Raw genomic sequence first — 16,602 nt, 5'->3', positions numbered from 1 at the left:
AAAAGAAGAAGAATTTGTGGGAGAGCATGCACTGTTTACTTCCTGTGTAACAGTCTGCATTGAACTGAAAAGCAAATTGTAGCCTATCTCCAAAAAATGAAATCTGCTAAAAATGTAAAGGTTCATTAAGCAGAAAAGAAAATCATAACAGGCACAGATACACTTTAAACATTTATGGATCATGTCTGAAATGATACATTTAGGGGATCTTATAAGTTTCAATCACCTCTAGAGTCATCCATTAAAATAAAATGAAATAGATTGTAGAATTGCTGTAGGACTTCAGGGTCAATTTTTTCCCTGGGTTGCAGTCATGAAACTCCATTAGCTTTGGCTCTTTTATTCAAATACAATTTTTTTCTAAAAATTGGAACCTTGCAGTGAACATTCAGTTTAGGTCCAGCTGCTATTACATTTGCTCTGAGACATGAGCTAAATCATATTGTTTGGACTTCCAGTCTTGTAAACAGCCATGGTTTCACTACAAAAGCTTTTCAGCTAAACATTACAACTGAGTGAAATTTCTGCTTCTGGTTGCTGTCCCTGAAGTTGTTATTCTTTTGCTGCTGTGCTTTGACTTTTCTAGGGATGTGAGAACTGCTATTGCTAGTGGTATCAACATACAACTCAGCTTAAATTTAGTACCAAACTTTTAGAGTGCAATTTACCATCTGCTGAAGCCTTAAGGTAAACATACATGCCAAGCAATAATTCACACAGGAATATTCCCTATCAGCCTGTATTATGAAGACCAATCTTCATAGATATAGTTGCATTCCATTCTCCAAATTGGTTTTGAATTTCCTTGTGACTGGCTGTAGTCAATAGAGCAGACTGGAGAGCACATTTTGAAAAATCTCCTGTCTCACTTCCCAGCACTCTCCTTTTTTTTTTTTTTCATTTTAAACATGGAAACTCACAGCCATATGCTGTACAGTTATCTGTGATCTATTGGTCAAACTCTGCTTGATTAATGCATGATTGCAACACCTCTCCCCACTGGCAAACTACTTTCCCACCAGTGGTTAAAAAATGATCGCTTTGTACTTTTAAGCACGTACTCTGACACCTCCATTCTTAAAGCAATCAGAATACAGGAAAAATAGTCTAAGAATTCCACCACATTAGGATGCACTGGTGTGTACTCTGAAGCAAAAGAGCATGCAGAGTGGGCACTGAGATGCACTTTTGGTTGTCTACATAATGGCCTATGGAATGGCCACGTTATTGGGTCATAATGTTTAGGATGAGGATTATTGTCTGATTTAGTTTGATTAGAGTCTGATTACTGTAATAATGAGAGAGCTAAACAGTCTAAGAAAACTGATATCTTGGTATCTGTTTCCATACCTCTCATTATAGTAGCTAAATAGCAGCTGAGTGGGGAACTATTACGCTCAGAGGATTGTGGCTTTTGTTCAGAGAGAAGAATCATTTAACAAAATAGGAGATATCACTACAAATATAAGAAATAGAAATGTAGTTATAATGACATATTAGGGTTGACAGTTAAATAAATTTTGCACCTGGAGAATATCTGAAATACTGGAAAGAATGGAGTGGACATTCAAAAAATGGAATTTTAGGTACGTTTTAAAGCCAGTTTGAAGAAAACACTGGTATGTACAAACAGTACCCAAACCAACACATGCAAGGAGATGAATTATTCTCATCTTTAGGTTTTGTGATTCTGTAGATAAGTTACGAAGAGTTCCTGTCTCTTAGGAGGGGAACTGTGAATATGAAAAGCTGGTTGCTACCTGACTAATGCATTTTGATTTTGGTTCTGTTTTTTGTACCTCTGACTTGAGAGCCAAAGGAAAGAATTAGAGTATTGCTACTTAATAAAGTGATACATAGAAAAGACTTAAAAGAAGAAGACATAAAACTATCCTCAAGATATTTGAAGATCAATCCCAGCAAAAACATATTTTGACAGAAAATAGTACAAAGTAGGTATAAAAAGTTACTACTCTTGTAAAGGCTGTTGTCATTTTCACAACAAACACTGCTTCATTAAAGATAGGGAGTTTAACTATTAGAAGCAACAAATATTGCAGAAGCTACATAATTCTGGACATGTCATCTGTCTGTTTTTATCTTTGATACAAAATGCCCCACAGAATTTTCATGAAAAAAAGACTTGTGACAGCTTCTCAAATGCCATTTTGACATACAAAACATAAATGTGCAAAGTGCATCTTCCTGGGTGATCTGGGTGTGTTTTCATTTTTCTCAGTGTTTCCTGAGATTCAGCTTTAAGCCATTGCTCTCCTTTAAGGTGCTGATTTTGGAGAGAATTTTAGGAATTTGGCATTATTTGTAAATTGTATGGGGACTGGACATGATCTGTTTTCTGATGGCACTGTAGCCCGTGTTTACACCACAATTATTACCTTGCAGGTGTTGCATAGCACATGGGAGACTGCCGAATACTGAAGAGCTTGATACAGGAAGGCTGCACAGGTAGAAGAATAATTACTCCCTAATGATCTTCTTGACCTGATTAGAAAAACTGCAGCGAGTCTGGGTGTTTCTGTATTCCCCTCTTGACTCTTGGAAACTTTGTAATCAAAGGGAAAACATTCTGCCTCTACTGAAATCCGTGAACAAACTCCCATTGAGTCTGCAAGGGACAGAATTTCACCTTAAATTGCCTATAGATACCAATGGATGAAAAAACCTTAGTTATATGCTAATTGTTCATATCCTTTAATAATTTTGGAATGATTATGCTCTGAAAATTCTATACCAACTTTGTTTTCATTCAGAAGGTTTTGGAAGAGTTGTTTACATTTTCCAGCCATGTCTAACCAGCACATTAGGGCAAAAAATATCACAAAGGCAAGTCCATAAGGTGCACTCTGTATTATTCAGGCAACGTAAGAACAGCAGTGAGTTCGCTTCAAGCATCAATTTGAACTGGCTCTAGCAATTCTGCAAAATGTCATATAAAGTATCATGAAAGCAAAGAAGGGAGCAAGATATTACATATATGCAAGAAAAGATTTTCTTCAGGGCTAGAGAGAGTCTAGGCAGAATTCAGCTGAAGTGCTTTATTGCATAGTAGGATGTCCAAAGTTTGTGAGGGATGCAAACGCTTTGGAACTTGCAGAAGAAACAAAACTACCTTTTGCACATGATAAGGAGTAGCAATTGTTCTACAATTATTTTTGGGGGGCAACCTGATATAAGAAAATGAGACATAAATGAACTTGAATCTTTGCCTGTCTTTTGTACCAGACCTTCTACTTTCCCTGTCTCTTCTTCAGTACTTCATATTCAGTCTGCTCTTCAAACTTTGGATCTTGCACTTTTCTAGGAAGGCATTGTGTTCTCCATTATTGTGTTCTGTGCCAGCAGGTAGATGACACAGTCAAGTAATCTCTTGCCTATGCCCTGCTGCAGTCAATCTTTTGCCACTGAACAGCATTCTCATGCTTATGTCCCAGAGGGCATCATATATATTTGAAATTCCACAGTGTGAGAGAGAGGTCATTATTTCTAGCAAGAGCTATTTATCACATAGGAAGAGAGAGCAGTTGGCCAGTGCTCTCCTTCCGTGTGTTTTTCTGGGATTTGCTGCTTAAAGAGATCTGAATGCTCATGGGGCAAGTTCTTGCTGAAACCCAAGCCATCATTTTCTGGGGGAAAATCGTTAGTGAATGATCTTGAGATTAATGTAGCTCATTGAAACAGATCTACTTTTTTCCCCCTCTTGCAACAAAACTCCCACTGTGTCCTTGTTTGAAACTTCTTTTGAATTCTTTGCTTTTCAGTAATTTCAAGGTAGAATTATGTTTTGAAAATGTTTTCATGAAAGTGGCACATTTTATTTTGATTTTCCACTTCTTAAATAATCCACCAGAAAATCAATGGGGATTGAACAGCTACTTAGGAAAAAGGAAAAGAAAAGGTGAAGTGTGTGGGGAAATCATTTTCTCTTACAATACCATTTTTACTGGGAAAGAAATTGCATATAAATTTTATTTACTACTACTCAGTAGCAGTAGGGTCAGCCACTTAGGAAAATAAATAGAAAGAAATGAAGTCTTTTTTAAAAATCAAAGTGCTACTGATTTTAAAAAAGGATTTCTAATTTCTTTTTTGTTTGTTTTAATCAAGTGGAAAAGGAAGATGGGGCACAAATACCTGAAAGAAGATTTTTTGTGAAAAATTTTTAAAGATTAATGATACTGATATTTTTCTAATTCTCTATTTTATTTTGCATTGAAAATAAATTTCCTTTACAAATATATCCTTTCCAACTTCATCACATTTGTTATAACAACCAACTTTTCGCTAAAAAAAAAATTAATTCATTCTATTTGACTTCTCTGGGTTGGCTGGATAAGATTGCATTCTGACATTAGAGACACTGAAACCAATTGGTAAGTTGCATCTTCCAGAAAGACTTGTTTTTATGAACTAGTATCCTCAGGATTTATGGCTAGTGTATCTGGCATCCTACTTTCACTCTCTGTGATTGGGTACCAACACCCGTTTGGATATGTAAGCTGCAAATTTTAGCAGGATTTGGGCTGATATTAACACTTCTTGGAATCTGTGCGTATGAGTCAGCAAGACTAAACCCGAAAGACCAAAGTGCTGTTCAGACTTAAACCTGCACAGTGTGATGGGAGAAGGTCAGTAGTGACTTGTATAGGTAATACTACAGAATCTAGTTAATTCATTTCCACCTGCAAAATCAATTAGTGGTGTGTCTGTGTGGTTACTAATGTATACTTTGTACCTGGCTGCTACTGTGTAACGTGATGCTCCAGACCGTGCTACTGCAAGAGTAGAAAGCAGGAGGCTAAAGCCTGCTTAGCCTATTTTGGATGCCATCAATCCACATCAGCTGAATGTGATAAAAAGATGCAGGTGCTCCCAAAAGCTGAGCCACTCTTTTAAAATAGAGATGAAAGGGTACTAGGAGGTTTTGGGTTTGTTTTCTCTGCCTTTGCAAGAACATATCCCAGGTAACAAATCAATGAGGGTAGGGAAGGTGGGCATGATGGCTCTTTGGACTCACTCCATATAGACGGTCTTATTTATTTATTTATTTATTTTTAAGTTCAGCTTTCATGTGAGAAAGTTTTCTTCTTGTTTAGGCTCTTAATCCCAGGTGAAGGTTTCTTGAATGAAAGATTTTCAGTCAGTAGTAAGAACCTACTACACTGGAGGAACATGGAATATCCTGCTGCCTAATTGAGGCAGCTTTTTTAGCTTTCTGTCTTCTGTGAGTCCCATTCTTTGGCCCCTAACTCATGTGCATTTATATAGGGAACCTACCTGCATAATGCAGGATTGTGTATTCAACTTGATGGCTGAATACTTAACAATTAGGTGTTTCAGGACTGAGTGTTGCCAAGTCTGCATTTACTGATCTAGTCCCTGTTTGTTTTTGGCCTCAGTTCCCAGCAGCAGGAAATGAATAAAATCACTCTTCCAGCTGACATTTAAAGTGTATACACTTCTCACACAGTATTATGAGGAAGGAAGAGGATATGGCATATAGAAGTGCCTGTCCATTTTGAGACCATGTGTTCTAAAGGAAAAATAGGAAAAAGTGGTATTTAAGAGACAGCCTCAGCTTCTTATGCAATTTCTTTGTGGAAATTTTGAAAGGCAGTTGGAGGCTAAGGTTATGAGGTAGTGGGAGGCTAAAGTTAGACTCTGAACTACATATTTAAGCATCAAATTAAATTACTTTGACATCTGAATTCCCGGTTGCTGAACATTTTGTCAGGCATCAAGTCCTAACTATGGAATTACAAGGTTGTTTTTTTCTTTTTTTCTCTCTCTCTCTTCTTTTTTTCTTTTTTTACTTTCTTGTACATAGAGCACTTAGATGACTCTCTGTGAATATATGTTCTCCCTCCCCCTCCATCTACAAACACGTTAATATTTTTAACTACAGCTAAACCGGTAGCTGAAAGGATGGGCCAAAATTGTTATGCCTGTAGCTGTATTTTTCAACTAAAAGTTGAACTAAAATTTCCTTAAACAATGATAGAAATTGTCTTTTGGTAGTATTAAAGAAAACAAACTTATTGGTATATTAATGTAGCTATACTACATCAGCAGTAACTACAGTAGAAAATGTATCCGTCATTGAAAATCAATTTTGTTGTTTTGTAAGTAAGCTTGCAGTAATTGCCCCAGTCACTTCCTCCTTTGAAACCACATTCTACCCCTCTTCAGGTCAGCATCTATGTACAGGATTCCCTTTGAGGAACAAGTATTTGAGGAAGTAAATCCAACCAATGTAAAAATTTTGTCAGATAAGGAGTGTAACCATCATATTCAATCATCATTTATTTCAGTGCATTTGACATACAGTTTTTCAAACAACCAAATTTCTTTCCTGGTGTTTTGCCACAGTTCTGCAAGTGAAACCAATGGGATACGTGCATACAGGGCAATGTTTGAACAAGTAATCATGATTCCAGATGCAAAGAGAGTTTCTGAGGCTATATCATGGTGTTCTGGTATAATTTAATCACAGAGATGTATTTCTGCTTCATCCTGTGCCTGTCTGATGCTCTCCTACCTGTGAACCTGCTCTTGATATATGTTAAGAGAATATAATTTCTCTTCTAGCCTCCTAGGGAATCTAAAAAAATTTTTAAACTATCATTCTTGCTTTGATTAAATGATTGTCTTTCTTTTTTCTAACAAAAATAAAATTTAAATTTAGTCTAGACATAATAAATCTAAATCAGTTATAAAATCCACCTTCACCAGATTAAAATGTCATGGGCACTCTGCACTATCAATCTAGTTATAATTTACAAAGAGATTTTCTCTTTTAAGTTTCATTACTGACTTAAAATTCAGGTCTTTCCTCATTGAAAGCATTTCTAGTCTTGACTAAGCTCATGGAATGGCAGTAGTTACAGGCACATATGACAGTTCATGTATATCTGGTTTTAGGTAAAAACACGGAAATCAAAGTTTTGTATAGTCTTCAGAACAGATGAAATGCAAGCATTTCACCAGTATTTTTTTTGTTATGTGTTTACTTAGGCCTGAATCTGAAAAGGAAATGCGAGGAAACCTACTCTGTTGATCTCAAAGAAAATGTATACTCATTCTATCCACCTAACAGGCAAACATCCATGTACAGGGTCTCCTTCAAGCAGCAGGTAAATGCAAATGCAACATTCTGACTCACATTTCTGACTCAAGTTTTCTCCTCCTTTTCTTTTTCTTTCTTCCCTTCCTAGTTCATTCTCTTTTAACTGTTATGTTAGTATTTGCCTTGTACACCAGCTCCATCCCTACATATTCTCTGCAGGGAACTGAAATTGTCTGAACTTCTCCATCTACTTCATGACCCCTATTTAAAAATAAATAGAGACATATTCTGAAAGTGCCTGATCCATAGCTGAGGTGCCCAGAATTGAGCTGTCTGGATTTTGGTTCAGATATATACATAGCGTGAACTATTTCAGTAGATGGACCTAGAGTACTACCTTTCAAAAATCACTGTTATGGAGCTTTTCTGTAGATCAATTTTTATGTTTTAAGTCTAAAGACAAAAGAGGATTCCATTAAAAAGGAGGATGCTTAGCGGCAGTAGAATCTTTGTCTAATTTCTAGCTGCCATTTATTAAAAAGGCCACAAAACCTAATTTTGGTGAGAGAACATGCAGTGCTAAAAAGGCTTATTTTACTTGCATGTTATAAATAAGCCTATCACTGCTAAGTGTTGGATATATGTGATTTATTTCTGTAGCAGTTCACTGGACTTGTTTTGGCTTGAAGCATTTGGTGTTGCAGATACTTTTGTTTCTTTAAGCAGATCACTACCAGGTATACATGGTACATTTGTTTCAGCAGTTATCCTTATTATTTCAGTAATTTTCTTATAGCTAGAGTGTTTATCAGCACAGTAGTGTGAGTGCTTAGTAACATCTAATGGGTCAGATGAGTCTTCCTATCATTGTATTTGGAATGGAGCAAATGGTGTGTCAGAAATTTGGAGCTTAGTGCTAAAATATGCTCTCCCAAAGTTTTGTGCTTTTAAAAACCTGGACACAGGCAACTGGAGCAGTTAGCATCAAAAGTTCCTGAGGACAGTGAATTTCATTATCCTAGTATTTGTTGCATGAGAAATCACCACCATATGCTGGTTTTGCATCTGGCTTCATGTAATGACTGGAGGTTTTGTAGTGGAAGAGGTGATAAACAGTTGAGCTCTCTCTGTTCAGTCGTGATTGTCCCTGTTGTCCTTCTCTGAACTTTTTGCAGGTGTGGGCGAACCATGGACTTATATGATAATGAAATACTCTGTTTATTTCTCTCCTAATATTTATGTTTTTTTAAGTCTCTACTGGCACTGTGCTGATGTTTTCCTGCCCCATTGTCTAATTGTTAAGCAGTAATGGTCAGTTACAAGTTGTTGTTTTATATGTGAAGTTAGAATTGGGGGGCGGGGAGAGGTATTCTCTTGTGCCTTGCTTTACACTGACCTAAATTGAAATTATTAAAATTATATTTCATCTTTACTAAAACCAGAACAAGGCTGAACCTTCACTATGAAACAACCCATTCTGTGTTTTGGAGATAGGAAAACAAGCACACAAACCAGGCAAGCAGTGGTCTTTCAGCCTGTCTAGCAGACGCTCCATGGACATAATTGTGGAAGCATTGCTAAGGACTCAAGGTTGTCTACCTTAATGTCAGTGTGTGCAGGGGAAAAAAATCTGAAAATACGTTAGTATCAAGATGTTTACAACAGGCATCCTGTGAGAGCTACTGATAAATACTGCTTCTGTAACTACTGTGTCTTATTGTTAATAGTATTATGATCACAGATTTGAAGCAAATTTCTTATAGTAATACTTTTTTATCCAGGAAATCAGTGTCCCATGTGAAGGTCCTGTGAGAAAGAGGTCAACCCAGTGGTGAAAGAAGTGACAATAGATTCAGTCTGACAAGATCTGAAAGATATTGAGTGCAAGAGAAATAACTGTAAAGAAGGCAAGAGGGCAAGAATTTATTACCTAACATATTTGTAGTTCAAAAGTCAGCAGTGTTGTCACTAGTTCTTTGATCAGAAGTTTAGATGCATGAAGGAGTGCAAAAAAATTGCAAATTGTGGCTCTGATTGACAGTTTGAGATTTCAGGGCATACTCCTGCTCACAAAGTTAAGTGAATTTTCCATTGTCAATTGGCATGTGCCAGATAAAGAGGCTTAGTGAGGGAGCCAGCTGTCCTGCAGACACGCTCGCTATGAAGTAAACAATTAATACAAAAGCAAAGTGCAAGAATATGCAGTCTAGTACTTTAATCCTGAGAAATCGCATATCGTGCCACTGTAGCATCATTCTCAGTGACAGATGCCATGAGTCAAGAGTATTGATTAATAACAAAGCGATGTAGAAACAGAATGGGAGGACTTGTCAATGAAAGGCAAGAGAAGAGAGTTAGAGTTGGGTCTGAGAGGAAATCCATATAGACTGAGGAGACTTTGAGATGTTCTTCTTATCAAATGGGAGAAATGAGTTAGGCCCAGATATAATCATTTGTTTGAAGAAAAAAATCTATTTCCAGAGAATTAAGAGTGAAATGTTTAGGTCACCACTGACAAAGGTATTGGTTATGAAACTGTGATGCATAGTCTGTATTCAGCAGTGCAGTACCATGCTGTGCAAAGAAATTTAAACACATGAACATTGAACGCAATAGAAAGAGGCTTACAGGAAATTGATTGAACCCTCATGGCTTTCCACTGTTGGTTAGCAGCACTCTCTGCTTATGTGAACAATGATGGAGACCGGCTGATGAGTAATGCTCAGGTAGGCTAGACAACACTTAACGATTCTCTGTGTACATGGAGTAGTGCTACCTGCTGGAATATTTAGAACCCACAAATTAGTTGATTCACTGAATCCCATCACTAAAGGAGACAGTCTATTGATTCCATTTGGGAGATGGTAATAGTGGAAGGACAGCAATTTCATTCTGTAACAGAAGTCCTTTGCAGGCTGCTGAAATGGCATAGTAGGCCCTGCCATTATAAATCCACCCACATATGAGAAAGTTGTACTGCTGATTAGCACAATAATACAGATATTAGAACTAATATGCTAGGCCAGGCAAAGTCGGCTGCAGGGGCAGCAATAAGCTGTGTGCTTTGTTTCCCTGTGAAAGGCAGCTACAGTAAGTTCTCCTGACATGTATTCTTACGGTGTTCAGAGCAAAATCGCTCTTTTTCCTCTTTTATTCTTAAAGAATTAAATGGTTTGACTGGATGACTGTCTACTCAGATTGCCTTATATACACTTCTGGCCCTATCTAAGCTAGTGTAATTTCACCTTTGTAAGTCACTGAAATGTGCCTTTCATAGGCTTTAAGTAATAAGAAATGCCACTGCTCAAATTCTTGCTCTGGCTAAATTTGTCTCAGCAGCTCAGAAGCTCTCTAACATTCTCCTCTGCTCTGCTCCCAGTTGCCCAGTTACTCTAAGTCTGTATTTGCTGATTACCTGCTTTTCTTTAAGCAGAACTCTGCACCCAGCAGAATTTAGCAGCCACATGAAGTGTTAAGACTAGATTTGACACTTGTGATTATTTCATTCAGTGCAATATAAATGGTAAAAAGTAAAGGGAATGGAAGATGAAAGAGCAGTCCAGTTGTCACTCTGGATCCTTGTTTTGTTTGTTTGTTTCTTATAAAAAATTAAATCTGGAGAAACATTAAGTAATACCAGGGTTTTGGACTGACATCTCAGATCAGGAGCTGATCCTTATCAATCAGTGTTGCACAGATACATTGATTATTTTGATTGATGCCATTTTAATGAGCTTTTCAAGCTTAAAAGTATTGAAATATTTCTGAAAGATATGATAAAACAGCAGACTGTAAATATTATTGCTTTTTGTATGTCCTGCACTGCTCTAATATCCTGTGATTTAATTCCTTAAAGAAATATGCATGAATTCAAAAATTTACTAGATGCAAATGTATGTAATCAGTTTTGTCAGATCTCACTCACCAAGCGTAAGATTTGTTCTCGGCACCTTCCTCACCAGCCTTTTTTGAAATCACTCATTTGCAGTGCTGAAATGCAGCATTTCATCCCATTCACAACCTTATGTGGCAAGTGCAGCTAGCTGAACTGAGCTGTGTCCCACTGATGAGCTGCAGCTGCTGTACTGAGGCCTGGAGGTGTGCTTGGAGTGTGCCTGTACTCCTAAATAAAACGGAGTATTTTCTGTAGAGACATAGCAGCATGGTCAGGCCATTTTGCATAGCCCTTGCCCTGTGTCTCCTCCAAGGCTATTTCCTATAGCCCTAGGACATAATGGTTATTTCCACTGGGCATCTTTTTCAGTTTAAAGTGCCCAAATTAATATGGGGTCTTCGTGGCAGCCCATCAAAGTGGTGTTTGCATAACTGAAGGTTTGTGTTGTATGCCTTCAGGTGTTGCATGAAGGCAGACAGAGGTGTTGAAAGGTGTAAAGCCTGCTGCTGTAGTGCCAGAGAGCTGTGTGGTGGGACCTGGAGCTGCTGCACTCTTGTCCATACTGCCCTCTGAATGGTCCCTTGTGTATACAGTGTGCCATCTCCTGAGGCATGGCTGGACTTCATGTCAGGGAGGCTTGCTGGTGGTTTTACTGAGCAGTATAGATGCAGCCTCAGTAGATTCTGCACTCAAAAGTCCCTGATATCCTGCCCAATCATGTAATAATGTAAGGTATTGTATGGCCATTCTTGTCATGTGGAAAGAGTCATGAAAGAAAATTCAGATAAGTTCAGGAAGGTCTGCAGAATGTGCCAAGATTTCATGATCACGTGAAACGGTTGTATTAAGAAGATTTTGGTGACAGAAAAGTGCGTGAAGTTATCTTATAAATTATAGAAATAGTCGCACACAATACAGTAGCAGCTTGTGTGGATGGGCTCACATTTTACTAGAAAGTGTACACATAGTAATATAATTAAAGATGAAAGTATCCATCACATTTTAATATAAATCCACAGTAGTAATGTAATTAAGGTAACACTACTTTGTTTCTTATTTTATCAGTATTAATATACTTTTTGTGACAAAATGCTGTGAAGCATTACTGTCAAAGACTTTTCTTGCTGCTTGAAGTTAACTACAGCTTTATTGTATCACAGAAATAAATGCTTGTATAGCCACCCAAACCGTATCTGAATTTTCAAATCATACATTATTCCACACTACTTATTCCTGCTTGTTTGCTTTGCAGGATTAAATAGCTGTCTTCTTCTACAGTAGACATGGCTGCAGTTTAGTTTTGATTAAGTGATTCCTATGAGATTCTTTCTGTAAAGCTTTTAAAATTATTTAGGGATACTTCAGGGAAAAGATAATACAGAACTGTGTTAGAAATAAAGGATTCTAAAATTAATACTGCTAATCAAAGTAAGTAAAAATAGATCAGATGTTACATTTAGAGAGGAAATTCTGCTTTCTGATACACTGAAGTAAGCTATAGCAACTCTCAGAATTTACACAGAGTTAGTTCCTGTTCGATATCAAGTACTGTTTTGTTATAATTGCAAACTAGCACCTTAGAACTGGCCACCCTCAGTCCTATGCCAACAAAAGTTGGTTAGAGACACAGCTTTTGGCCTAAATATCATGGACTAGCCAAATAAGAAGTTTCTTCTCGGACAAACGTTCATATCTTAGTTTGGAATGACATGTGGATTTGAATTTGGTAAATTTGAAGGTTGTTTTGAACCCCTTGCAGATAAAAAGCAATTGTATTTTGCAAACTAAAGTGAGAAGTGGGAGTGAAGCTCTCCAAGATTCAGTGGTAGTATCCTAGCTAGCTAACAGGCCTGCTTTTCTCCTGTGTACAGTCATATTTAATGTGTTAATTAAACATTAAGGACATGTAAAAGATGAAAATACTATTTTGCTGGAACTTTTTAGATTTTCATTTCCATTGTGAAATTTCAAAATGGAATATATTAAATGTTTTTGCAGTTCTCTTCACCTCCCTTCAAACTGTGTTCAAATATCTGCCAGTTATCTCACGGCAGATTCCAGTTCTCTGGAACTATCTAGATGGAAATACTGTTAAAACAGGTATGTCTCTGTGGAGTGTCTCATCTTTTTTTGAAAACAAAAAAACCCACGTGTCACACACTGCTGAAAACATTCTGATCAGATCTATTACATATATAACAATGTGTAAAAAGATGTAAAGTGTGAGGAATGAAATGTGATTTTCCTACAATGTGGTTAAGGAGGTGTATACTCAGATTCACAACTTAATTGTGTGTGGCAGGCATGAACATGTTGTAGATCTTAAAGTATCTAGACTTTTTTTTCTGATCTGCTTATTCATTATGGGCCAGGTCCTAAAATGGTGCCAAGTATTTGAAACTCGCATTGAGCATTGTAGGTAATCAGGACCTCTCAGGATTTGGCCAGCAACTAGTCTGGCAGATACTGATTCAACGGAAGCCAAAATGTTTACTCTCTAGAATATCACATGTATCACATTATTCATTAAAATAGATTCTCTCTAAATGTTTCACTTGCATATTCCAAATCACATGAACAAAATTCCCTGCAGAACAATTATACTTCTCATGTATTTCACTCTGTCTCTCGCTGATTTTATTACATTGAGGTAATGACAGTCTTGCACTTTGAACATAGTGTAGGGTAATATTATTGTGCCAAACTTCTCACTAGCTAAGTATGAATTAGTTAAAGTAAAATATGAAACACCCTGCAGCATTACCCTTTTCTATAAGCTAGCCAAACCCTAACTTCTGCTCATTCTCGAGTAATAGTGTTCATGGCTTACTGTTCTCTTCAACATTTGTGACCTAGAATGGATGTCAGTACATTGCCTGTGGGAGGTGCACAGTACAGGGACTCTATTATATCAGAAAAATTCTGGACAAAATTTTCTGATTAATTAAAGGAAGTATACCATTCTGGGCTCTTGTGTCTGGCCAGCTCTGTCTTCACACTACCTCTTGCAGGAAATTTTTATCAAAGTTGGGAGCAGACCCATGAACTACCATCTCCCCTTGTGGTTAATAAGCTGTGGAACTAAAACTGGCAATGGTAAGATCCCAGTGCAGGCAATGGATTATGGCAGACTTGATTTATGTGAGCTGTCTTAGTAGCTTTCCTTGATATTTTTGCATAAATATCTTTGCCTTTCTTTTTGAATATGCTAGGTGGGAGATATTTCCACTTTCTCCCAAGAAAAGGGGTTGCTGTCTGTCTTAATGTTACTGTTTTATCATTTGTGTATCATTTTGATTCAGCTGATCTCACTGGTTTTATTCTTGATTTGCTCCTGATGGAGCAAAGTAACAGTAAAATCTTCATCTTTTCTGGCAGGCCCTTATAAGTTTATGCAAGAAGACAGAATGGAGACCGTCTATGTCCTTTCCTTGTCCCTTGCCTTCGTACACCTACATAAAGACTAGATGAAATGGCTACATCTAGGCTTTCATGCTATGTCTACATCTGCAAGCAGCGGTGACTAGTAGAAGTGGATCTGTAGAGAGAGACAGGAGGTGCTGAGGATCTGACATCCACACTGTACACATTTCTGAGTCTTTTACTTCAGTTTAGCTTTACTCTGGTCCAGTGGACTGAATGCCTATTTGCAGCTGGAGTGCGTTAGGGGGGTGATCTTGAGGCACATCTTTCAGTCTAATTTCATTCAAAAGCAGTCCAGCTCACATGCTCCAAGACTTCTCTGTGGTGTGAACCAAAATGCAGTAGGTGCGAATCAGGAGATTGTCTTCAAAAGCAGACTCCTGATCCAAACCAAAACATTTATACAGACAAACCTAGAAGTCCACCTGGTGTGGACATGTCCTTTACCACTAGGAAAACCTAGGCAGGTAGGCCAGATGCCTTATCTGGATAGCTTGGGGACCAGGATGCTGCAACATGTTTCGGTGATTCTCAGCAGCTTTATATAAATGCAGCTACATGTAAAAGCACAGTGAGATGCTGGCTTCAGGGGCTGAATTCTGAAATTCCTCTGGACTGATGGAGCTCCAAATGCAGGCAAGCATGAAGAACCACAGCGCTATTTAGGTGTATCACGCCCACAAGCTTGACCGTAGTTCAGTGGTTACACAACATGCAAAACTCTGAAGCAAGACTGTGAGATCAAGAGGACCCAAACCCCAGATTATTTATTAAACAAAGCTCAGAGAAGAAAAAAAATCACTGTTGCTTTTGCAGTTTTCTATTGCTAGTTTTTCACTTGCACTGGACAGTGAAACTAACAAGGTCAGGTTTACTTCTTATTTCTTTTGTATCAACACAATTCACTAATGGACAGATAGAAGTGTTTAAACCTCAGGGTCTCTTAAACCTGTTATTATTAATTATAGAAATTCTTAAAATGGCCTGTTAATACAGGTTTGTGGTTTTTCTTTTGCTTCTCTTTTTTCTTTTCAAGAATTAGATCCTCTCATGGAGTGACTATTATTATCCTCTCTTTACACGAAAATGAGTGTGAACTCCCATGTAGATGATGTCTGGTCCTGCATATGCATACTTTGCAATGAGAAGCTATGGTGGGGGTAGGGTGGTATCCTTTGGTATCAATTCTGTTGGCTAGCTGGAAGAGTGAAACCCTATATCTTTTACTACAGGATGGTTCATACTGATTCAGTCCCTCCTTCAGAGAGGTTAAATGTTTTACTAAAATTTGGAAGACAATGTTGTCATCTATCTATGAGGCCACGTCATTTTTCTCATGGATTTTTATCAAAGGCTGTAGCTTTTTGAACAGAGCCTCTGCTTTCTTAGAGGAGAAAGATGTGGGCTAAATCCAAATCAGTGACTATCATAGCTGCTGTTGCATGCTGAATAGCATATGCTAAATTAGATATTCCTCTTCATCTGAGCCATGATGGAACCCAGAAAACCAAATGAGAACAGAAAGCAAGTTGTTATCCACCATATCCAAGGGTGTATAACTAGACCAACCATGGCTCCGGGTAGTTCACGTAGCCTTGGGTAACTTGTATAGGCTGGGAACAGACCTCAGAACTACCATTTTCTCTGCATATGGTTTACCAACATAAGACATTTCCTTCAGCAAGTGTCTGTTTTTCATGCAAATGCCTAATCTTCTCATGCCCTGATGTGCTTCCTTTAGTGTCTTGAATGAATGAAGACTTTAGTGTTGGAATGTTGCCACTACCAACTGCTGCTCCCACAGTGTGTTTAGATGTGAAGATAGTGGAAAATGGCATTTATTTTGGATTTTGCTGTTTTTTTTTTTCTAAGAGGCAACAGTTTATGGCTGCAGTGTCACAGACTTGTACCTGAATTCAGACGTTGCAACAGCAGCCATGAATCTGACTAAAACAGTGTAGCATGAAATGAAACTTGAGTGCGTTCTGCTCTGTGTACTGTGTTTGCAAATAATGAGTCCCTGACAGAGCATAACTGGAAGAGCAGTCTGTGGAAAACAATCATTTTCAGCTTAATTAAAACATTTTAAGATCAAATTAACTATTGTTTCAGTATTCTGACTTTAATATTCTGACTTTAAAAGTCCTACTTTCATCTTGTGTAGAAATGTCTGGGAGAGACTAGTTAGATTTTTTTGTAG

This window comes from Apteryx mantelli, chromosome Z (assembly GCF_036417845.1).
Source record: "Apteryx mantelli isolate bAptMan1 chromosome Z, bAptMan1.hap1, whole genome shotgun sequence".
NCBI classification, from domain to species: domain Eukaryota; kingdom Metazoa; phylum Chordata; class Aves; order Apterygiformes; family Apterygidae; genus Apteryx; species Apteryx mantelli.
This window is presented reverse-complemented; position numbering follows the sequence as displayed.